Here is a 25,754-nt window from a genome sequence, read left to right on the forward strand (position 1 = left end):
GGTATAATTTTCAGGCTGGCTAATTCACAGGGTTCGAGTGATGCCACTCAGGGGCTCTGAGCCAGCTGAGGGGAGGGGGGCGGTGTGCGACACATGGGAAGAGGTCTGAGTCAGGACTCCTGAGAGCAAGGAGGCCTGCCTCATATCTCCTTCCTGCTTCTGGAAGCCACTCCTTGCAAGGCTGGTCCTATCGGTGAAAGCCACCTACCCTGCAGTTAAGTCCTGTCCTTTCTCAGCTGAGACAGGAGGGACAGGTGGCCCATGCCGGAAGCAGTGGCTGCGGCACAGAAGCAGGGGGGAATTCCTGGTAGAGAGCCCAGAGCTGCAATGTGACAAACAGGAGGCCAGGTATTAACAGGTGGGTGAGAAGACAGGGGCTGGCTGACTGCTCGGGGAAAAGGCCGTTTTAAAACCAGTGCGGCAAGGATCACAGGGAGAGCGTGCACGGTGGGGAGGGCATATTTTGAAGAGGAGGAGGAAGGAACTGTTTTGGAATTGGGTGTAAAGCCATTTGTTTGGAAGGATGCCAGGGTAACAGTAGGTGCCCAGAACAAACGCATACAGCCATCCTAGCACTCGGAGCCCGCATGCTCGTCCTTCGCAGTACCTAAGTAGGTCAGCCCGTTTCTTCAACCTTTCCTCTTCCCTTTCTCACTTGCTCTCTTTGTGGGAGGTGGTGGTGGCGGTAGCAGAGGGGCTACACCCGTTTTCACTGATTTCCAACACTGTCTACGTGTGAACAAGAGAAGTGGAGAGAAGCTAAAGCTGCTTTCTTATTAACAGCTGGTGACAGTCCCTTTACACAGTGCATGTCTCATTTCTTAGCCGAGGTAGAAAAGGAGTGAAAGAGGAAGGCAGTTATTTAAAGTTTAACATTACAGATGAATTACAAGGATATTCTGAGGCTCCCAGTCCTCCTCAGCAATTCTGTGAGCCCTGAGGCTGGCCTCACCACACCTTTGCAAGGGACTATTTTAGGCAAGTGTGCTCATCGGGCTTGGGAGGATGACTGCTCCAAGTAATTCTGGGATGCAGGTTTCGCACCACAGGATGCCAGCGGGATCCAGGGAAGGTTATGGACTGTCTAGCCTGAACTCCATCTGTGCCCTGAAGTTTCCTCTTGGCTGGGCACCACTGAAGGACCAGAAGCAGCCAGTAGGAAGCAGTAGGCACAGGGACTCATGGGGAATTTAAGCCATCTGAACGTAGCACTCAGTTTTTAAGACAACATTTTTTAAATGCTGTGAACATATTGCACCCAATTATAATTGCGTTATGTACTCAATGCTGTGCTATGAGTGCATGCCTCCTCATAGCTATGTAGGGGCAAATCTGACATACATACAACAAATGTGCTGCTTTCTTCTATGTATTTTCTCCCGTCGTGCTCACCATGATAGTATTTGCATGCCTCCCAGTAGGGCACTGAACTATGTGGCTAACATCTGTCACGTGTTGTCTGTTCTGTCCTCCTCTCCCGAGGAAGGACGTGAGTGTAGTGGAGCATCTTGTTTTTGTAGCACATTTGTTTGGCTTTTATTTTTCCTTTATGTGGAGCTATGTATTTGTATTAGCGAAGGTAAGGTCACAGAAATGTGTCCTGCAATTAGAAATACCTTTATTTCAATAGGGGGAATTATGGCTGATTAAGTCAAATTAAAAAGGGAGGGGAGAATTATTTTCTTTATTCTCAGTATACTCTGACAAATGGGTCTTAACTACAGATGATAGTATTAGCTTCAGCCTCTCAGACAAGGAAATCTTGGCTGCTATGCCCGCTGCCCATTTATCTATAACAAATTTAAAGACACATGTTCCCCTTTCCTGGACAAACACTTTTCATCTCTTTTTAATCTAACAGAAAAATCTGTTTAGACTTGCCTTAGATGCGTCCTTTTTCCCTGTCTTGGAACGGCCAACCTTCTAGAAAAGTTGCTGTGACACCGCACAACTCCCTGCCTGGACCCTGTCGAACCAGAACACTGCCTCTGGACATAGCTCTGCTTTGAGGCATTTTCGATTTGCATCTGGTTTAGTGGCATGAGTATTTCTGAAACCCAGAAGCATGGCCTACATGCACTTCTGTCTCTAGGGCATTATTTTAAGTATTTTCACCTTCACATTATGCTGGAGTTTATTAACATTCCTTAATGAAGCAAGTAATTAGTATTATTAAACCAATAATTCTGGTGTTCTGTAGGGCCCTGAAACGTGGAACAGACTGACTTTCCAAGACCAAAGAGGAAATCTGTATTTTAGGCAGAAACTGAAATGTGATTTCTTGTGTCCAGAGTCAATGTCCTGTGCAGTGATGTGCGTTTTTCCAACTTTCGCAGTTTGACATTCTTTTATTCAAGTCAACTTTTCTGAGAAATTTTTACTATCGGTATGGAGACAGAAATATACTGATGTTTTGTTCATAACAAGGATAAGTCTATTTACCCTTTTTCCATGTGTGTTTTGAGATCACCTTATCTTGGAGGGTAAAAGTGAGAATTTCTTTGCTTTAAGCTATAGTAGTACGCTCTATTTCTTACAATCTCTGCAATTGCCTTCCACGAACTCTGTCTTAGAGGTTGTAACCTATCAGTTACATCCTCTCAGCCTCTCAGCCAACAAATGTTGGTTTGGTATTATGACAAAAAGCAAACACATATTCCCAAAACATTACAGGAAGCAAATAGCGCTTCTAATCTTGGAGATGTGCCAGCCCAATAACATCAAATCCAAGACCTTTCTGACCTACAGCAAGTCGCTCAGAAGCCTGGCAGGATCCAGCCTGTGAAGTTTGGGCCTGTAGCAGCAGCTCCTGAATACAGAGTGTATTTGGTGACCCTTTTCATTTTTTTGAGACATTTGTTGGCCTGAGCTGTATTATGTCACTGAAGTCTAACACAAAGTGTAGCATCTCTGTGTGTTCAACACATATTAAAAGATTCAGTCTGCAGACTTTATGAGAACTTAAGACTGCAGTTTACTATTCATGTCCGTTCATTTAATGTTAAAGTTTTTTTTAGTGGGGGAAAAACAACAACACCAACAATGAATACACCAAAACATTCGGACAGGGACAATGTCCCTGGGTGCACTGACGCCACCTTTCTCACCTTTCCTAGGAGATTTTCGGGCCCTTACAGGGAGGTCCCTGGCGGTTGCAGCTGCCTGAGGCGACCATGACCTTGCTGCCAAGGCAGCGGGGACAGACAGCGGGATTACATGGCACACAAAGTGCCGGGGCCCTTCCCCCCTCTTTCAAACACACTCTGAAGTGCTGGGAGCACCCAGATTTTCCCCCAGGGCCTTCTTGCCCTGTCATCCCAAGGCTGACCCCAGCAGACAGGCTTCGAGCCTCGCCTCAGGGTGCTCCTTGCACTACAAACTCAGCCCTTTCCTCTGTGCCATGAGGCTGCTCTGATACCCGTGGCCACCAGTCACCCCTGCGGGCAGCGCCGAGGAGCTCGCCGCCAAGCCCAGCCACGGGGCAGCGAGATGGCTGTCGCAGGGCAGTGAGATGGCCGCCATGAGGCAGTGAGATGGCCACAGCACGCTAACCCATTGCCCAGGGTCTTCCGACTCAGGTGCCAGCCTGCTGCCACCTCGGGGGCAAGCGTTGGCACCAGCTCTCCCGCAGCCCGGCCCGGGGACGGCCCTGCCTTGGCCCATGGCTTGCTGCACAGCCCCCTCCTCGGCCACCCTGCCACGGGGCGCACTTGCCTTGCAGCCGGCCCCTTGCCTGAAACGGCTGCTCTCTTGCCTGCCCTGTGGTAGGGATGTGCCCTTATCTTACACAGCGCGTACGTGGCACCGCAGCGCTGCTTCTGCCCTCAGAAAAAGCGGGGGAAACTGAGGGTAGCCTTGTCACATCGGCAGGTTTGTCCGGACGTGAAGGGCCCAGGCCTGGAGCCGGCACGGACAACATGGCGGCCGCGGCAGGGAGCGGAGGAGGAGGCCTCCCCACGGCGTCCCGGCCGCCGCCTTTCCCCGTGGCCGCCACGAGCCAACACGGGCGGCCCACGAGCCACAGCGCATGCACTTGCCGTGCCCTGCCCCATGTGCCATGGCTGCGACTTGCCCTTCACGCCCGGCTGCCAGGCAGGTGAGGGAGGGCAGAAGTCAACACTGCACCTTTGAAGAGTTGGCTGGTATAAACAGTCCCCCCCCACCACCCTCCCACTGACACTTGTTTGTCTTAAATACAGCTTTTTCCGTGAACTGCCACAGATTTTCCACCTCATCGGCCAACCAACTGCTGACGAGGGTTGTCCATTAGCGCCTATGATGGCCTATGAGAAACACCGTCTTTTAACGCTGGACTTTCCTTGTGAGGAAGGCAGGCGGTGGTTGCACACAAAATGCCAAACAACCTAATTGTTTTCCTTAGTTACCAGGGTAGGAATTAACATTGTCCTCAGCCGAGCACAAGGACTTTCTGTAATATAAACTCGGACAATAGGAAGGTATGTTTTCTTGACCCATTGCAGGAAATCCTGTGCGTCTTGCATGGGAATGCAACATTTTCCTGCACTGTCTACAGCTGAATTCCAGCGCTCGGGAGGAGCACGTCTGGAAGCAGCATATTTTGCACGAGTGTACAATTCTAACCAAACCCAATTTATTCACTGAACCTACGGACCTGGACGCTGTGAACAACACCAGGCCCTGCGCTCTGTGACTCAGATGGACGATCCTCCGTCTAGAGCTCAGCGGTCACAGCAAAAACCTCAAACAAAGCTGAGCTCCGCAGCGAATATTTGTAATCGTTCACAGAGGCGATTCTGAGCTGACACACTCAGAAACCCCGTTGATATGGCTTGGATGGGCTAAGGCAAACAGCCTGTTTTGAGTTTGGTGTTTTTCAAGCATCGTATTTAATATAGTAACTCAGAAAAGACTGCGGTGCGCGATTGCTTTTGAATGAAAAATATGGGCTGCGTATCCCTTCCTCGTGCCCCAGTGGAAATCACACTGATAATTTAAACACAGCTGTCCTGCTGTGCATTTGTATCTGTGGCCCTCAAGGATGGTGACATGTTGTAATAGCTGTGGCTGTCTCCGAACAGAAATAATAAGAGAAACATCTGTCTCCCTGTTACTCTTTCCCCTCCACCCCCAGACAAATGGCACTTCTGATTCTTATTTTAGGTTTGGAACGTGCTCTCAGAAAAACAGAGATACCTGTCTCTACTTCATTGTCTCTCCTTGTTAAGATTAAATGGATCATTTCCATTTAGCGTTGCTGCTGCTGTTGATTAGCCAATTTTTAAAAAAAAGAAACAATTCAGAAAGTGACGCATTACTTCTGCCTGTGGACAGAGGGAACAGCTGAAACGTGGGAGTCCAGACTACAGCTGTGTGACTACAGTTTTTTTTAAAAAGTGCATATTTTAGTGAATAAAAACTACTGATTCTCTCTGCTGGTATTGTAGACCTTCTCTACTTACCAAGGTGATGGTGGTGGTGGAACGTGAGATTTTAGTCACAAGAATATTTGTGAAAGGCGAAGTGAGACAGCCAAAAGAAGCCACCACCTCTTCAAAGCTGGAGAATTTAAACACAGTAGTCATCTTGACTGCCTTTCCTTCAGGCCTTTTGCCTGTACTCCATTTCTGTATCTGTATCTTCTTTGTCTTTGTCATGACTTAGGGTCCTATCACACAAAGCAGCCTCCTGCTACAGACACTTGCATCCATCAGGGACTTGGTATCATTGCTAAGGAAATAAATATTCACACAGATAAATTAGAAACAGAAGAGCTTCTGCAGCCATTTGGAAAAGCCTCATATTCTAAAAACTACCGAACATTTGCGAATGTGTGTGGATAATTTGTGAGCAGGAAAAAACAAAACAAAACAAAGCAAGACAAACTTCTTCCTCTGGAGGCCATGCACAGAGACAATGCCATTAAGATTAGGTGACTTATCCTTCAGAGAAAAGGATTAGCCAAGACTCCAAATAACCTATATACAGGTGAGTCATAGGTGGCATTTTTCAGTGTTTTTTTTTTTTGGGGGGGGGCCATAATTCCTTGCCAGCCAACTATGAGCAGGGGCACGCCCCTGAGCTTGGTGTACCCTGCATGCAAAATTTCATGCTGAGGAGAAAAGGCTGCATTTGTTAGAGAATTCAGTTGCAAAAGCTAATCAGACTAGCTGAAAGCCTCACTGCCCCTTTCCTTTTTCTTTTCCCCTTCAAAATGGGTACAGGAAGAGCAGCATGCTCCTGAAAACATTTATGCCGGAGTTGTGTGATACCCTCAACTTCCAGAATAACCTCCTTCACACAAATCTGTACCTGCCATTAAAGCATGAGGGACACCTCCTTCCCTACATGCTGTCTCCAGGCAGCAGTGCAACAAGACAACTACCACAAGCGTAATCTTATCGTTAATCTCAGGATCAGGGACACGCAAAGACACAGGCTGCTAGAGAAGGAGAAGGCATGTTAGTGGGACCTCATGTAAACGGTGCCACAAAACAGAAGTCATGCAACATACCAGCGGACCTAAACATGGGAAACTTTCACTCTGCCCCGGGTAGTGCAGGGTTCTGCTCCCATGGTCAGTGCATAAGGAACTGTGTGCCTCCTTCCCGGAAATTAGGCTTTAAACCTGGTTCACAGCAGCTAGAGAGTGAGGGCACTCAGGAAGCAGGGCTTCACACAAGGGTTCCAGTGGCAGCACATACAGGGGAGGACAGCCTTTGCCTCTACCTCTCCAGTTCTCCTTCCTACTGCCACCACACTCATCCCTATATCCAGGAGATGAAGTCCCTCAAGGAAGAAGTGTTTGCATAATGAACATAAACGCAGGGGTACATTGTGTAATGGAATTCCAAATATATAGAGATTTGTCATCTGACATTTTGGTCCCTGTCAGGTGGTTCCTCCGCCCTCTGCATCTCCTGACTTACTCTCTTTCCTTGTTTGTGCTTTGCCTTCCTCCTTACCCCATGCCTTTGCTTGCCCCCCTCCGTTGTTCTCCACATCCCCTCTTTGTTCTTCTGTCTTCTTCTGAGATACCACAGCTCTTCCCAGAGTGCTCTTCCGTTGCTTGGAAAATGAATATAAAAAGTGGGATCTCAATGGGAAAAGAAAGCAAACAGTTCCAATAAGCAACTCTTCTTCTTGGGAGCAGTCAGACCAATGACTCATTCCCAGGGCTCTTGAAACAACAACAGGCATCTTCTCTCTTTGCCGTTGCTGGTAGTTGTGTTCATTACAGCAACGCTTACCAGCTAACGGAGAATGGGGCCCCCTTATGCTTGGTGCTGCATAAATCATTTTCGCCAGCATGGGAAAAAAAAAACCCTTATGGAAGATGAATACATGATTCAAGGATTTACTGCTCAGATTGCATTGGAGGTCTTTTATTCCTTGCCCTTTTCTTTGTTTCTCTCCCAGACTGCCTATCCTGCTGGCCTAGCCCTTCACCCCACACCATCAGTCTCACTCCTGTCTGGCTGCCCCCGTCTGATTTACCTTCCATTTGCCTATTCCCTCCTTTGTCCATCCAAATGCCTCCCTTTCTGTCACTTTCTCTGTTTCCCGTGTGGCCAGATCTCATGATTGCCTTATACATTCTGTGATACTGGGTAGTTTTTCATCACCTTGCTGGTGGAATCAAGAGATGCAAAATATTCAGTGTGAGGTAGACACCGAATGGTTAAAACTTGGCAAAGTTATAGAAAACCGAAAACAGGCTCTTATAGCAGAAAGTGTCAGGTACCACCAGCTCCAGCTAAATTAAATTCTGTCCCTGTAGTGTGTATGCACAGAGACATTTATATTCATATTTTTAACAGCCTTCTAAACTCTGCGGTTCACTGACAAACCCTTCATGAAGCTATCATTCCTTTTTTAACACCTGAACTTTAAAATGTCACATATAGCATTTAAAAGGACAGGCAAATAACCAAGGAAACATCCTAGCATGCATTTTGCTTCCTCTCCTTATGGCTGATCTAAAGTCCATGGAAATCAGTGGCAGTCTTTCTATCTACTTCATCTGAGTTTGCATCCGGTAGGTTGGTGCCTTCTAAAATTTCAGAGGAAAAAGACCCCACACAAATGTTTTTTTTTGAGTTTCCTTTTACACATATATCTGGCAATACTGATGTGCTGTCAAATGATCTTTTCAGTGCTAAATATATACCATTAACTACTAATAAAAAACTAGACTTTAAAAATTCAGCTCTTCTTGGCATCTGTACAGAGCATTCTACTTGATCACACAAGATGTATGGTTTCTACTAGTATTGCAGTCACAGTTTTCTTGTTAAAGCTGTCAACCGTTCCGGTGTCTATCTTTACAATGCAATGTAAGCCTTGGTTAGAAAAATAGGCATTTTTTTCTTAAACTATGCCATTAAGATCCTATGCTAGCCCTTTTCTTTTTTAAAAACATGCTATTTTTGAATAATATTTTGTTAGAACCGTTTTGAAGGCAAAAACTTCACTGTCTCATCTTGTTAGGGTCACAAAGGTAACTCCAGGACAGAACATTGCCTTTTGACTCTCTTAAAATCAGCAGAGAAATTGTCCTGAACATCAGCTTTTCGTAGCATTGCATTGGTATCTGCTTGGACTGATTAGGAGGTATTTGCTAAGGCGTGAGAGAAGTGGAATCAGGTTTATCACCGGCAAAACTGGTCATCTTCTAAAGACAACCCCTGAGAGCATTTTTGACAAGCCAGTGTAAATCTTCAGCCAATATTACATGCATCAACTTTAATGTAATGACATAAAGCAAAGGAAAAAATACAGGTAAAGGATAAACATATGTCTTCTAATGCTTAGGCACAATAGGGAGCCCCCTTATCTGCTTCCATAATGCGCCTTATTGTGCTTAAGTAATGGGTATTAGGAGCCAAGCAGTATGTTACATCTCCTCCTACATGGTACATTCCCGTACTGCCTAGATACATATGAATCCTGCATGTCACATGTCATTACATTTTCTGAAACTATATATCCATCCATGCTAAAAATACACAGAGAGAAAGAGAGAGAACTTGAGTGTAAGCAACAGATACTTCTGCACAGACCCTTGGCAATACCACAGATTGAGAGATTTATAGATATGTTTATTATTCGTCACTGTTCGAAGAACAGCATTTGTGAAGATAATTGGCCCTAGGGGCTTTCATAGCAAGCACCCATTAGCTTGCATCCATCCATTTCCAAGCTGGCTGCACTAAGGCTAGGCCGTCTCCACTGGCCTTCTCACCTACACGGCGGCCCGATTTTTTTCTAAAGTGCTTAGTTACAGAGCCATTCCCATAAAAATGCCTCCAGAATTATCCCTAAATACTCAGGATGAAAAATTCCAGGTGATGAACAAATCCATGTAACTCGTGACCTGCTCGTGTCCCGCTCCCCTGCTGCTGTGATGCAGGGACCGAGACAGCCCCGAGCATCCTCAGTGGATGAGCTGCCCGTGAGCAGCCCCCATCATGCCAACCTCTGTCCCCTGGCAGTGAGGTCCCACCGCAGGCCACCCGGCCAGCCTCCCTGAGCACAGTGGGAGAGCTGCCCCTCACCATTCCTGGCCACTTTGGGATAGTGAGGCAGAGCCAACTTTTTGGACTAGACCCCCCCTGCAAAAAGGAGGGCCCGCACTGATTTTTGAAAACAGACGCCTCAAACTCCACTCTGTCATCTTCACCATAGCCGCTCCAGAGTTGCATTTGGCTTCATGCATGAGAGACACTAACTGGAGGAGGGCAGCGGTGTCCTGGCAACGCATGTCAGGCACGAACATGGCCTGTGCTAGGAGCACACCCAGTGTCCCGGGCTTTTCCAGGTTTGCATGAACAGCCGAGTGCCCAGACCCCTCCTGCTCGGATGCAGCAGATGGAGCCGTGAGGCAGGCTGTGTTTCTGCAGGGCTCGGCAGCAGAGCTGTGCTCTCTAGCTCCAACTAATGAAGCTGATTTGATGAGCTGATTATTCTGGTGTATTAGCGCATCGCTGACATGGTGCTCCTCCACACCATACCAAACACCGAAGTAAGGATGTAACATTGGTCCCCTATTGAGTTTTCTTCCTAAGCGAATGGACCGCACAATCCAGAAGGAAGCAAGTCTGGATTACCAGAAGTAGACGGAGCCCCTCTTTATAATAGAGCACTGCAGCTTTTTGAGCTGGAATGTAGCAGCATTCCTAATTTAGATACTCTAGTTGAATTTTAAGTGGAAGTGAACAAAACATTTGAAAAGCTGTCCCTGTTCTCTCAGCAGGGAGACTTCGTGAAAATTCTGGGTTTGGGGGAGGAATACTGGTACAAAATCAGCCTGACTTTTCCCAGGTAGGGGTGTGATTCCAGGAAGTAAACACTGGTTTTCTAGATGTGATGGCTGTAAACAAAGAGGGGTTGGTGATCAGGAGGTGATTCATGATGTGAGGGATAATGATGAATAGGTGTTATGACAACAACTGCTCTGCAGCTGTAGCTCTCTCATCTGCGACAAACTGCCAAAAACTCACCAGCTTTCTCCTGGGATCTCGTAATGACAGTAAACAAGGCTTGACAGTGTCCAACACAGGAGGTGCATGACTGTTGACCTCTTTGTGGCATGAGAAAATTGGCTAAATAACGTCAAGAAGTGGAATTGCAGGTACCTGCTAGGACTCTGGGTTTTTTTGCAGACAGCAGAACATCCTCTAGACAATATTATTCCTGGTTTACAGAAGCCATTAATTGTGTTAATAATGCTTCTACCTATGCAAAGTTTCTCCAATTTTAGCTCAATATTCCTCCCTCAAAATGCAAAAACTATGTGGCTATCCCTCTGGGAGCACAAGGACAGCCTTTCATATATTTATGTTCATTTCCACTTCAAATTGAACCAGAGCAAGCCCTCGCAGGATTTTTCAGGCAGAGTGGTGGTTCTGCTCTTGCTGAATCATCTGTGACAACGATTAGGCAAGAATACAAAAATAAACATGCCTTGGCACCCAGACTTCAGTCTCCTGTACAAAGTATCAAACCTACCATTTAGAGATCAGCCTCAGAGTTTGAAAAATACTGTACCAAGGCAGTTGATCAGTGCTTGGCACCAGGAACAAGCTGTACCAAGCATGAAGAAGCTCGGCACAACCCAGAGAGGGGACCAGCTATACACTGACTGGTGATCAGGTACTCCTCCAGAGCTGCTGTGCAGTCCAATACTGTATCTGGACATACGTAGAATAAACAGGTGAGATTTGCTGGAGGTGTGCAATGCAAGGCTGACTGCATACAGAGGTCTGCTAAAAAGTGAGCTGACGTATGCAAGTGTTGCTCATTATATATATTCATATATATTTGAATGTATTTCCAGATTCCCTTGCTTCACGTGCCTTATTCATGCAAGCTCCACGCTTCGCCCCATCCGGAAGAATTCTGATCTTCTGTTCCTCAGCTCTGTCACTCCTCATTACAGCAGTCACCTATGAGAATAGGTAGGGAAACAAAAGGCCAGATGCACAGCTGCACAGATGAGTGGAGCACACTACAACAAAGGAAAGCAACTCTCTTTGGACATAACAAACGAGTGAACTTGCTTGACTGTTTGTAATCCTGTTTCTTGTTGCCTCTTCTCACAGCTCTGCTGAATTTAAACATACAGTGTTCTCCAGCCACAAGTGTCCACCTTTTCATGATAAGGCTTATTGAATCTGTACATTGAGGCGTCAAGAAGAACAGCGTTTACAGGAAAAGGAAAGGTGAAGGGGAAGTAAAGATGACTCCGGGATGAAAGGTAAGGCAGAGAACTGAGTCAAAGTCATTGAGTTCATTTCCTCGTTCTATCGGAAAGTTTCATGAATACCTTCGGGCATGCTAGTGAGGGTGACAAAAATGTTCTGCATGCCACTTCACCAACCTGTGCCTCAATTGTGAAATCTATGAAATGGGAACACTGGACACTCCACACCATGTGGCCTTGCTGGGCTTCCTTGGTGCATGTTTGGGAGTTTCACAGATCCCACCCTGGCAAGCACCATAGAGAAGCTTATAACTAGGCAGGCAGAAAAGGAAGCTGAGGCTCTGAGATCTGGAGACATCAATTTGAGGATTCCTGCCTGATGAAGGATGTCAATATTAGTGCTAAGCATATTCTGCTGATCTTTCCATGAAGTGACTCTTCTTGTTTCTGTACAACATCAAATATCTCATTAGGTATGAAAGACCACTGACATATACCTGCACCATATTTCTACTGCAACCAGAAGAATCCATGGATTAAAATCTCAGAGAAGTCATGGGATACGTAGACTGGTAAAAGGAGCAGTGAGGTCAAGGACCAAGACTGAGGGAAAATTCCAGTTTCCCATGCCATTGTCAATCACTTCTACAGCCCTTGTAAATACTTTATAGATGGAAAGTCATATTGCAGAGAAAGGCTGCGTTTGCTGCCCAGAATCTACAAACCAGAATCTCATTTATGGCAGAGGGTCACTGGACGCACAACCCGTACCTTGGAAAGCTGAGGTGCAGAGGAGCTGCTCAGACAGGGGATGACATCTGCTCTCCAGGGGCCCTTTGGCTCCGCAGTGAGATGGGATTGGGTTGGGCATGTGGCTGGCGCATACAGCTTGGCAGTGTTGGCGTCAGCAGGTCTTTCTGGCTCACTTACCTTGACAAGCAGAGATCTGGATTACACAGAAGCTCTTCTGCCACAAGAGGAGCTGCTGTCTGTCACGAGCTCTAGGCCCAGCATACACACTGTATGGGGGCGTCTCAAAGGTTGCGTGCCTTCCTGCAGAGCCACTGTCACCACCTGTCTGTGAGCTGCCCCGAGATCTCCTGCTTCCCTCAGCTTTCTGCTCTGTGTCTTGTGACTCTCAGCCTCACAAAGATTTTGAAAGGAAGCTTCACAAGCCAGGGAAATTGGCCACCTGCTCCATATCTATGCCATCCTGATAGTGTAGGACCCCACATTTCAAGACTGGTAACGCTAGACTCCTGTGATAGTCTCCAGAAAGTGATAGATAGCTCCAGAAGGACATTCTTCTCTGAGGTTTATTAACCGTCTTATAAAACTGCTTTTTTCCAATGTCTCCCTCCATGACTCTATGGGATACCTAAGGCATATCTCAGGGAGACATCTCAAGTAGGCACGCAAAATTTGGTAGGTTAAAACCAGGTCTGAGTGTGCAACAACCTTAACAATGGTTAATCAGCTGTGTGCTGTCCTTGTCTCCTTATGCCTTGAGCTGTATATTTCTGTTTCCTATGCATGCCTGTTCCCCTCCTTCTCCCTCGCTAACTTCTTTTTTTTTTCATTTTCAAGGATGAATACATAACTCCCCATCTTTTTATAAAGGGTTTATACCACACCTAGAGCAGCACCTAGACAGGCAGTGTTCTGGTCCAGGCTGGGGACTCCTCAGTGGTCCTGCAGAGTCCACTGAATCTGACTATCCAGAAGCACCTCTTACTAACAGCTCACTTTGAGTCAGTTTCTTCTACCATGGTGTGCATGCAAATTAAACACATTCTTCTGCCCAGGCCGTTAAGAGTAACATGACTGCTTATTTTCTGAGCCATACTACAGCTGCCTTCCTGGCAAAACACAGAAAGTTAAAGACAAAATAAAAAGAAAAATCATACTCGCTTTAAGCAGCTACAGAAGGAAATACCTAATGGATAAATTAGGCATTTCTTGTCTGTGAAGGTGGCATCTTTCAGTGACATCCCATGATGAAAGCTTTGGGAGTGGTGACCTGGAATAGTGGCACATTAATGTGAACAGCCTCACTCAGTTATGCATCTTATGATTGAGTCCTGACAGGATCTGAAAGGAGAGTGGAGGATTAAGAATATATTAGTGATCAGCTTCTTTTCAGTTGAGTTTCTTCACACAGTGAGACTCGAAGGGAAGCTAATAAGGTGCTGTTAATCCTATGGCTATTTATGAAACAGTGAGAAAGCCTGAAAGTTGCATTTTTTGAAAGTGACTTGGTAATTCCTAGTGGGGCTATGAAACAGAAAAGATTTGCATTTGGATAAACGTTCTGAAGACTTTTTGGTTACCTAAATCTTGATTCAAACTATTCCTAAGGCAGAAGTTGGGTGGGAGAAAATCCTCCTACACCTTGTTTGCGTCCCCCTTGCCCTTTGCTAGAGGTGAGGTGTTGGTATGAGTAGCGCAGAAAATGAAGGGCAATGTTTGGAGAAGGAGGGGCAGAGTCATAAGCCAGGACACCTGGGAGATGCTCTGATTCAGCACATGCACCTCCCTGGCAGTGTGAGCCAATGTGTCAAGAACACGCTTGCTTCTCCTCTTTCCCTCTTCTTCTTCACTCCTCCAAAACTCAAATGGTTTATCTTAAAGGCACAACCAAGTCTTAAAAATGTTTTCACTTTGACACCCAATTCTGAATGTTGGAGGTTTCTCTAGGAAAGGAGGATAAACACAATGGAGCATGAGGGAGTTCGCAGCTTAAGTGGCACAGAAGCTTGCATAAGAAAACGTCAACAGTGGAGAGGTGGCTAATAAGGGGCTGCAGTAAATCACTTCTTCCTTGGACAATTAAGTGTATGCGAGGAGTAACAGACAGTGACTATGGGAAAACCTGCTGGAACAAAGTAGCAGTTTTCCATTCTCTCCTACCTACAGACTCAGCCAAATGCACAAGAATAGGGTAGGGGGTTGTTCATAAATAGTCTGGCTGCTGTTTGTCAGCGGCAACAGTTGAAATGTCCTTACACAATTGCTACTTTAGCATGTGCTAAAAATGACAATGGCATCCAGTCGAAATGGCCCCGCTGAGAACTGTCGTTCCAAGTCACAGTCATAAAACTACTGGTGGGTGGTCTTCATCTCCGCTTGTCCTCATTATCATTTCATTGTGTTTATATGGCCCGCTGCACCATGGAACTCCCCGCATTTTAAAGCATTTCATTGACGGGGCAGTTTGACATTCATATTTATATGTCCTTGTTGTATTGCAGTGGTTTCTCCTATTCTTAGGATCCAAGCCTTTTGTGAAATGGTGTGAGGAAGATGTGTATTCAGATCTTGGCCCAGTGAATTGGGTATTGTCTGGAAATAACAGAAAGTATTGAGAATTTAAACCTCCTGGACCCTATCCTGCTCCTGCTGAACATAACGGAAGGAGATTCTCTTGCAAGGGAGCAAAAGCAAGGCTGCAAGTCAGCTGGGCAGCATCTACCTGACTTTTGGTCAAAGAACAAGCAGCAAAGTTGTTTAGGTCCAGTGCTAACAGCAGGCATGCTGCTCTCAGCAGGAATGGACAGCAAAGCTCCTATTGACTCAAAAAATTGAAAGTCCAGACCCTAATAATATCTCTTTTTCTTCTTCATTCTTGTTTAACGTGCAAGTCAAAAGCTAGGTGAAGCCTACATGCAGCTCAGTGACTGGGGCAAAGCTTGAGCTGTAAAGGAAAAATGTTTGCCAGACCTGTGGAAAATAAAAGCAAGACACATTTTTACACAGTATAAAAGTAAAGACTATCAAAACCTGAATTTTTTCTTCACTTGTTTTGTTTTGCACTGTGCACTGTTGTTACCTCTGTGCCTCTTCCTGCTGCACAGCTCCTCTGCTGCAGGACCTGAGGCCAGAGCAGGGAATTTGTCCCTTCCCAGTCCACAGACAGGACAGCCCGTAGGGCACGGTGGAACTCAACACACGTGGCGCTGCCTTGTCCTAGCTGGAAAGCAGAACAGGGTAGGCAGGCAGAGGAGGCACGCAGTGCTTCTGCCATTTTGTGGGGCCAACATGTACATAGCTGGCTTGCTGTGCGGCAAATACCCCTGTTCTGCATACATCGGGCTGCACTACATGGCTCTTCTGATTTTCCAAGTTTTGCTTGTTCCAGACACATAAAGGAGCAGCTGCTGCTCATGTGTGCATGCATTGTTGCCCAGTGAGGAGTTGAGGATCTGTCTTGGCAAATGGTGAGAGTCTTAAGTTTGCAGGTAAAATGCCATGAAAAGGAAATGAAAAGATAGACTCAACTGAAAATGTAAGAAGGTATTTGTTTAAATGTTCTGCGGATGACTGTTAGAAGCAAGGCAAAGCACTATTTGCAAATCAAAATAAAGAATGAATAACAAATCTGACATGGACTTTTTCCAAATTTTCCGTTAAAAAATTACCCATGGGCAGGGAATCAGCAGGCTGCTGTCAGCCCAAAGGCTGATCTGCTCCAGAAGTGCCCCTTCCTGGAATACAGCTTTTAAAACTGATTACCTTTGTAAATCATTAGTGAGAGCGCCACAATTATTAGACGAGCCCTTAGCCCCCTGGGATCATAATTTCCTCCTTTACCCGGAGTACAGGTCCATGCAAGAAGTAGGTGTGCAGGCATCTCGCATTGCTTTTCCGACATGCCTCCATCCTCATCTGCAGGCTTTCAGAGCAGGATTCATCCCCTATGCTCATTCAGCCCTTGGCCTCAGCTGATGGTGCCAAAAATGAGAGCAATTAGAGCCAAGTGGGATGACAGCTTTTATGCTATGCTTCTTGGCCCACTAGAAACTGGACAGTGAGACAGCAATAGAAATGCTTTTTTCAACCGTTACGCCTAGATCCATAGCAAGCCACCAGTAACAATAAGTGAATTCTATACTTTCATGCTTAAAACAAAGAACTGCAATGGAAGAAATGGCTCTGGACAGGCAGAGTAGGCCAGTACATGTACATGTATGGTTCAGTGGGACATCTCTGACATGCTTTAAACTCAGGGCACGTGGTCCATGCCTATCCCTGCTCTGTGAGACTGGAGCCACACACAACAGAGCTAGCAACAGTCATATTATTTATTTAAATATTATTTGCCATGGTTGTAGCACTTCTTTTCTGTTGGAGAATCAATCAATGGACCAGCCAGAACTGTACTGGGCATATTCATAAGTTTTTGGTCCATTTCTCCTTTGGCTATCAATAGTTTAGACTCTTGATTTTCATCTTGTGCCTCGTTTATGAGCTGTACGAGTTGACAGTTTCCTACTTGCCATTCACCCTTCATGCTATTGAGTTGATCACCTAAACTACACAGTTCCCCTTCTGTTTCCCTCTGGGTGAGATTTTTCAAAGAGAACGGTAAACAAGGAAATACCGCCATGAGCACAAACATTCTTGTTTTTGTGTGAATATGGACATTACAAAGAGCAACGAACCACTCCAACAATAGTCAGCCCTCATTTCCCTAAGCAAATATCCAGAAGATACAGCACACATTGCAAATTCAGGTGGAATTCAAACAAGTATTCACCAGTCCTGGTTTTCAGCATGTAGCCAGCTCTGTTATTGACACCCTCAGCCTTTCATCATATCAGAGCCTCCTTTGGAGACTGTGCTAGCTTGTACTCTTAACGCTAGTGTGTGATTTCCTGATGAATTCCCTTAGCACTCATGCAGGAGAGGGGAGAGTATTACACATTAAACAACCAGTTATTTGTTTATTATTTTGATCTGCAGTGTGTGTTCTTACTAGCCTACAAAAACAAATGAACTTTATACAAGGTTCTGACCTACATGCAAAGATGAGATGTGACGTTTGAAGCTTATTAAATAATTTAGTTTAAAAGGTGAATAGTTCCATAAAATGCATGTAGCTTCCTCACATACTTAGAGGTGCTCAAGTACTTGGCCAAAACGGGAGCATTGCTAGTTTTAAAAGCAAATCCCTTCCCTTCTCCAAATAACCTGCAAAAGAAAATGTCTAACAATTTTGTTATGAATTTACTTTTTTCTTCCTGAAGATAACAAGAAGTGGGGTGGGGGGCAAGGTGCCACACACTAGACCTGCATATTTGACATCCTGCCCTGATTCATATAAAAAAACTGCAAGAAGGTAAGACTGCAAGAAAAATAGTTACCAAGAATTGCAAAGAGGTGAATCTTGGAAGAGACTGCAGAAGAAGAAAAATTGTTGTAAATCATATGCAGAGGCTGTCTCTAGACCACAAGGAAATACGGAATGAAAAGAAGAGATACTTTTTTCCTAAATACTGAAAAGGCAGGTTTTGAAAGGAAGCAAGGGACACCAGAATGCTGCTGCTTTGAATTGTTTCAATATGTTTGGCTGGACTTTGTGTGACAGAGTATCGCTGACGTGACTTCGGCAACATACTCCACATGGAGATAAAATTCCACGCGGTGGTCGTTTATAGTGGGTACGGCAAAGATAAAAATAGAAATACCCATTTGAAAATGTATTTATTTTAATTTTCTTTGGTCATTATTGGTAGGCCTGTATGTGGATCCCTTCGTAATTAGGAGATGTGCGGTGCCCGGCTGGTTGCTCGGGGATGGCTCTGCCTCGCAGAGGAGCGCTCAGCAGGGAACCGGGTCATGTGGGGAATCAGCATGGGCAGCTGTGGCCTCACGCTGCCCAGCCACCAGCATTTCCACCAAGCGCCGTCTCCTGGATGGCTGTGTGCACGCTTCGAGAGGGTGCCGATGGGCTCTCTCCAGCCCTGTGCATGCCCAACGTTTCGGGGACGGCCAGGCACCTTGTGGAGCCCTTGCTTGGGGGATGCTGCTCTCTAGCAAATAAAGCTGCCCTTAAAAGCGCACATGCTAGCATAACCAAAAGCAGCCATCTCTTGTCCATTGGAGAACACGAGATGCATGCAGTAGTGCCTCTTATCCCCACAAAGGATCACTCCAAAATTTTAAAAGCCATACTGCATTTTGAAGACTTAATTTTGCAGCTGAGGAAGCCGCCGGTGCCAAGGTTCGCGTGCACCCCTGTGCCTCCCCAGCCTTGGCAATGGCCTGACACCGCTGAGCGGGAGCACAGCCTCCCCTTGGCCTCTCCCCATGCCTTCCAGGAAGCAGCTGCCGCTGAGGGGCCCCGCTACCCTCTCCGTTTAGGTGCTCAAGTCAAGGCTGAGGGGTGGCCATCTCGTACCTTGCCGGCCGCTGTCTCGCTCGCCACCCCGTCGCTGCCAGGAGCACGCACGCTGCGATTGCCTGCTTGGGAGCTGCACAACTCCCCAATTTCAGGCAGTTTCTGTTGGGCCAAGGCACTATGCCTGGAAGCGACTTCAGACCTGTATTGAACCTCAGCTCCCCGAAACAGTACCAAGAAACATTTGGGGCCTACAGATGATTTTGGAAGTCTACTCAAAAAAATTTAGAATACCATTTCTCCACAACAGTCCCCTTTGAAAGATGCTGAAGAGCGTGCCGCAAGGCTTAGGTGGTCTGGAAACATCTTCAGCACTGTTTTTGTACTAACCACAGCATTGCATTTCATTCTGGAAGGAATATTCATGGCTAAGCTCTAAGCCTCTGATTTATAATGGAAATACTGATAGATCCAGATCCATTTGCAGATGCTATTATAATGTTTCATCCTGGGGAGGGGAGGGGGGAGGGAAACGGCCTCCTTTCTTTTTCATTTTAAATATCAGTACACTTTGATATGGGTTTCATGAAGCATTTGGATGGGTCCTTATTCACAAATGAATAAAAATGAGTAAAGTCCTCAGAATCAAAGGTAAGCCAAAACTGGCACCCATCAGCACAAGGCAACCCAGAGAGCCCATCTGCAGCCAAACCATGCAGCAGACCCAGACACAGCTTAAAGGCTGGCAACAAGACCGCCTGCAGAATCTGCCAAGGAGCCAGATGCTGTTGCTTCCCAAGCTTGGCATGAGGGTTCCTGATTGCCATCCAACAAAGAGGAAAAAGAGGAATGATATAATGTGGTGGGATAAAACACATCCCACCTCAACCTCCTTTATTGCTCATTGAAAAAAATTGTGGAAGATACTATTGGAAATGCATCATTGTTTTCAGAAATACATACATTAGCCACAACAATGGCCTTGCCAAATGGGAAAAGTAGTAGCTATTTAAATGTATGTGCCATTTAAAAAAAAATTAAATCTTCATATGCTGTGTTTTGGGTATGGATGTCTTTGTGTCTTTTGTTAACTGTTACAGTGATAACCACCAAAATGAATACAAGTGTGGCAAAAGGATTTCAGCTTTCTACAGTAATATTTCAAAATCCCCAGCCTCGGCACAGCTGTCTCGATCAGATAGATCACAGTGATGGCTACTGAATGTAAAGGAGCCAGGTTTGCAAGACGGCGTGCATAGAAATAGAAAAGTAAACTCTAAATATTAAAGATATGTGCAGAGAAAGACATTATGAAACAAAAAATGTACAAAGTCATTATACAGATAAGGGCTCTGCTTTGCCACAGAGTTACACAACTCTGTGCTCATGTAAGGTGGTTTCAGTGCCATTGCATCTGAGGCAAACTGGGGTAAAACCAGAATTTGGCCCCGGCAAAATAAAAAGAAGTCGTTGTGCTGTACAGCTGAGGATCTGTAAAACAATGAGAGTATCATAATGTATGGCAGCGTACAGCAGGAAGCAAAGGACATAGCACGATGTATGTAAAATAATACGCTGTTGCAAGTAGGTAAAGAAATAGGAATACAGTAAAAAAGTAGTGTACAAGAAGAAATAAGAAACTGCTGGTAGAATTACCTGAATAATAGCAACTTATTCAGGTCTTCTTTGTCATCTAGTATTTTGTGAAATACTAAGTGCTTCCATGAATGGTATTTCAGGGCAGCTCAAACTTATTTGCAAATTCAGGTCAGATTTGCCAGAGAATTTCAGCCGAAGCAAATACATAAGAACATGGTGAACAAAACCATCATATTATTTCCATCACTAGCTGTTTTAGCATAATCAAAAGGTTTGGGGACCTCTTAAAAAAAGGAAGACTCTCTATAAAATCAAGGGCAAGGAATCGCCTTTTATTTAATAGCACAGTCGTTAGAATACTCATTGATGACAAAGGAAATCCAGTTTTAATTAAGTCTGTCGTCCAGCGTCCAGGGTATTGTCTGAACAGCAGTGTGGTATGTCTCTTCCAGACAGAGGAGAATATTGGATATTGAACCTGAGCCCTCTGCATTCACAAAACTGCTCGAGCTGCTGAGATACTGGCTAACAGAAGAACTTCTCTCCCATTCTCTGAGTCTAGCTTTTAAATTCCTTGGCTTTTATTACAATTTTTTGTACTAATTATTTTGGCTTAAGGAAAATATTTTATTTTCTTTACCTGGATTAAATCCCTTTCACATTTGCCTTTTTAATTCTAGTCCGGTTTTAGTTGGTCCAGCCCATTTTTATTTTTGATCAGATGCATTCACTCATACTTTCAATACATATGTTCAATAACCCAGTTAGTCATACAGTCCTTCTTCCAACATTTTTAGTATATTAAGGTGAAAATACTCGATGAAATATGAGGTATGAAAATATGTTCATTGTAAAGCAAGAATATAAAATGGTGAGAAGTATATTGGAAAAAAAGAAGTAAGCTTGTTCTTGGTGCATACCTCTAACTTTCAAATATGTATTTACAAAGTGCTATAAGTGATTAATGTGTTGTATGTGTAAAATCCCCACTATTAAGAATTTCAGCAACAGATACAGTTATGCACTGGAAACTGGAGAAGCGTGATACCATGAAAAGCTGTATCTTAAATTGTTCCTCTTACCTCCACAAGCCCCCAAGAAATGTTTCCCTTTCTTGAACGGGACATTTAAGACTAACCATAAGGAAGGTTTCCATATGAACAGATGCTATTTATTTTTATAGCTGACCACTCCGCAGTAAGTAGCCTAAAAAGCAGGTATTATAATACATTTGTTGCTTGCTGACTGTAACTCTGTTCTTAGGAGACAAGATTGCCTATCATAGCAGTATTATATCATATCATATCACATAATGAATTAATAGAAAACACAGACACTGAAGGCTATAAGAAGGATTGCCCAAGATTTTCTATTCTAAAATATTGATTTTTTTTAAATCCAAGCTGGCTGAACATTCACAACCCGAGGTAAAATTTTCCATGGTGCTTGGCTGTCTCAAGCTGATAATTACGCTTCTTATTTTGTGAAGTTTTAGAAAAAAATCCTTCCTTCAATAAGGCCATTTTCTCATGTGAAATGAATTCTTATTTTTAATGGACTGGCTTAGCACTGCTACTGTTTGAGGGAAGGGCTAGGAAAGAAAGTCAGTTCTTTGAAATGTGGCAGCGCGCAGCGTGTCAGTAAAACACAGCCAAATCTAACCCCATCACAGCTTTGAAGAGACCAGTTTGTCAGTGTCCCGCAGAGCTGTGCTAGAGGTAAGCTCCAAAATCCTCTGAGCCGGCCTAAGCAGCCGTCCCTTTGGGCTGCCGTGGCAAGGCCCGACTCCCTTACGATGGCTGTCCCAATTGCACCTGCGAGCACCTTCGCTTTTCGGGGAAAGATGCATTTCCTGGGCCTGTCTGCGGGAGCTCAGCGAGAGGTGGCTGGGGAAGAGGGGGTCCTGGGTGCGGTGAGGGGCCCACACCCATCCAAATGCTAAATTGCTATAATAGGAAATCTTTCACGGGGTGTTAAGGATGCATGGTCAAACAATGGCTTTCCCAACATGACCACCCGGTCCTCCTCTGCCTCATGCTTAACCATAGCAAGGTGAGGGATGTCCCACGCATGGCAGGCTCCTCCGCACCGCAGCCCCAGCCTGTCCCGGGCCAGGAGCCGAGCACTGTGCCCGCAGCCTGCTGTCGCCTCGCACATGGTGCAATGGCTGAGCTGCCGTTGCACTGACACTTTCAGGTCAGGAATCCCCTAAGTTTTAAATGTGCGACTTCCCTCTAACGCAGAGGGATTTAGCTGCAAGAACGCGCTGCTGTGATGTTGCCTCTGCTTTGTAACATGGCGTGAGCTGCTGGGGAAACCTGCACATTAATAGCACTGAACTACATGAACTCAAACAGCGCCACAGAAAGCTCACAGGACAGGCTGCAAACGCCCAACGAACCTCTGAGCTGAGCATTATTTCCAGGTGTCTGTTTAAAGAGCAAGGGGAGACGGTCCAAGCGACAGCTGAAGAGTGCCACATCCCTGTCACAGGAGCAAAACAAAGCCCTCAGCCAGAGCTGGGACCCGGCTGCGCGCCGGCTGGTCGGCGCCGGGGTGCTGAGTGCCCCACAGCGGCCCCAAGCAGAGCCCTGCGTGTCGGGGGCAACTTGCAGCCCCTGCTGCAAAGAGGAGGCAGGAGCTGGTGTAAAGGAGATCCTGGACCAGGTCCTCCAACCCTCCCCCCGCCCATTGCTGCTGTTTCAGCCAAGTGAATGTGCCGGGTGGTGGTACGGACCCTTCCAGCCGAGTGCTTGCTGGCCGTTGGGGAGCCTTTAGCCCATGGAGCACCTGTAGAGCTGGCTCCTGCACCGGCCCCCAGCCGTGGTGTAGCAGCTGTGGCTGAGGGTGGCTGCAGGACGACCAGGGTTTGGCACTCAGCAGCAGGTGGGCACCCTAGAGGGGACCCAGTCCCTGTTAGCAGAGGATAAAACAGACTCCAGGTTATTAACAGCTTCACTAGAAGCTGAGCTGGGGACAGGGCCAGAGCAGGCAGGCAGCCAGCCCGAGGTCCTGGGAGACTTCGGTGGCTCTTTTCACCCACCTCTTTTGCTCCATCCAGTGGTGATGAACCACATCAGAGCCTCTTTGCTTTGCACGTGAGGCTGAGGGACACACGGCATTCTCAGCGAGCCTGGCTGGGTTTCCTGTGGTCCACTTGAAGGACCTGCCCTGGCTCGGCAAGGCAGCTGCCGGCCTCAGTCGTGCCTGGTTGTGTGAGTGCCAGGGGCGCTCGCAGCCACGTGGCGCAGCCGTGATCCTTGCCTGCGGATCACAGAGAACGGCTAACTCATGACTTCAACATCGTATCTGGCTGCAAGGTGCTGCTTTACGGCCCAGACTGCCAAGGAAAGCAACAGTGGCCGGGGACCTTTGCCTTCAGGGGTCAGTGGTGCTTTCACGATAGCTTCTAGGAAGGGGCAGAGCAATGGGGGACAATGCTAGGAGAGTCCCCTTCAATTTAGTCTGAGACCAAAGGGATCGACCAAACAGTGAGCCCTTCTGGGTTTATCCCAGTGGGAGAACAGAGCATTCACTTTCAAAGATTTTGAACCATACCAAATGCTTAAGGTGGCCCGAAGTGTGTCCTCACGTCAGCCAGTCTAACTCCTTGGATGCTTTTCACTGAGGGCAGAATTTGGCCCCATGTGATTTATTTGGGTTTTTTTCCTTGCCTTTGACATTGACATCTATGTCTTCAATGCTAAAACCAGAAAACCTGCATTCTCACAATAATTTACATGTTTCCTTAAAGAAATGCCCATTGTCTTGGCAGCAAGGACCCAGAAGCAAAGACCAAGAACCTTTCAACTCGCCCTCCCCTCGCAGTCTGCCCTCTCACACCTGAGGCTTTTTGGCGCCACAGGATAAAAATAAACAAAACCAAGTACTTCCACTTCCTCAGAGCAGGGCTGATATGGCACTAGCTCACTGGATGAGAGCAGCTCAGACCTGAAAAGCTTTCTTCTCTGTTGGGATCACAGCTTGAGCGTAGGCTTGTTGTGTCGGAATGGGCCTACTGTACCCAAACATCTGAGCTTACTCCAGCTCCTAGAGGAACATTTTATACTCATTATACATGCAGCAGAATTTCAAAATATGTCCCTGGGACCAGAATGCAGGAGGAGGACATTAAAGGTTAGAAGGTAGTAGGGGAAAAGCACAAGGAATGAGTAATCTGGAGTTGCCTGATAACCGTTTGAGGCTTAGCCAAAATGTACTGTATCAAGCCTTCATGAAAGAGTGAGATGTGTTACTTGACGCATTGTTAGGAAAGAGAGGATTTTATTGCTTTAGGTACCTTTTAAAAATAAAAAGCGAAGGATCAGCTCCACATCCCAGGTTTCAAAATGTTATGATCTAAGCGCAAAATTCATCACTGCCACCACTAAGAGATCATACATCCTGGAGTGTCATGAGCCATCCATGATTTGTGTCATTGCAGAGGATGATAAATCACTGCTAAAGACATAACAAGCAGCATCATCACTGCAACACAATAGATCATGATGCATCAAGATCTTTGCTAAAATATTATTTACAGTTAGCAGGGGCTTGGAATGGCAAAGCAGAAGCTGATATTAATCTTCCTTGTATTGTGCCTTTGTGTACACGAAGGGCCCTGCCCTGGGAAAAATGCTATCTGTAACTTTCCCTGATGCAATAACCACTGGTTGTATGAAAGGGATTAAGTATACACATCTCCATGGAGAAAAGAAAGGACGGTGAGAGTAAGTAAAGTCCCTTTAATAAGTTCTTTGAGAACGCAGTGATTATGCTGTTTAGAACCCATTTGTAAATGTAAATATGTAAGGTTTCTCTTCCTTATAGCAATAGTGGAGAGAGAATTTAATCATAAGGCTTGAGCGGGAAAAGAGACTTACTAGTTTTCAAAGAAGCTCCAAAAGTCTGACAAATTTAGAATTTCTTCCAACTCTCCTACTATATAGCACATTGTAAGATTCAGACAAATTAACTTAGCTTTACTCCAAAAACTTCTCTGGGAATCATTTTAAGAGTAGTGCTAAGGAACAACAATACTGCTGACAACATTAATGTTTTGTTTTTCCTGACTTAAAAATAAAATTATCAGAAAAAAAAATAGACAATTCAAAATTCTGAAAATTTCTAACCAGCTGTTTTTACAGGAGACTCTCTGGAAACAGACTCTTCCTTTGTCAGTCCGGACAAGTGTTTCTGAGACGCTGGCGACTGTGAGTTATTTCTCTTTCTTATGCAGGACATTGCTGATTTAGGTCACATCAACAGGACTAACAGTTCCATTTAAAGAAATGCTGAGATGGGTAGAAAGTTAAAAAAAACACACTTCCTGTTGGAAGGAAATCTGCATTT

At 45.6% G+C, this 25,754-nt stretch overlaps 1 long non-coding RNA gene across 1 annotated transcript; it reads left to right on the forward strand.

Moving 5' to 3' along the window:
- The first annotated feature begins 213 nt into the window (after nucleotides 1-213).
- Nucleotides 214-19,844, forward strand: LOC104150066 (uncharacterized). The gene is made up of 3 exons (XR_695479.2): nucleotides 214-358; nucleotides 11,583-11,737; nucleotides 14,935-19,844. It is a non-coding gene; the product is annotated as an uncharacterized lncRNA (long non-coding RNA).
- The last annotated feature ends 5,910 nt before the right edge of the window (nucleotides 19,845-25,754 follow it).

Source organism: Struthio camelus, chromosome 3 (genome assembly GCF_040807025.1).
Source record: "Struthio camelus isolate bStrCam1 chromosome 3, bStrCam1.hap1, whole genome shotgun sequence".
NCBI lineage: Eukaryota > Metazoa > Chordata > Aves > Struthioniformes > Struthionidae > Struthio > Struthio camelus.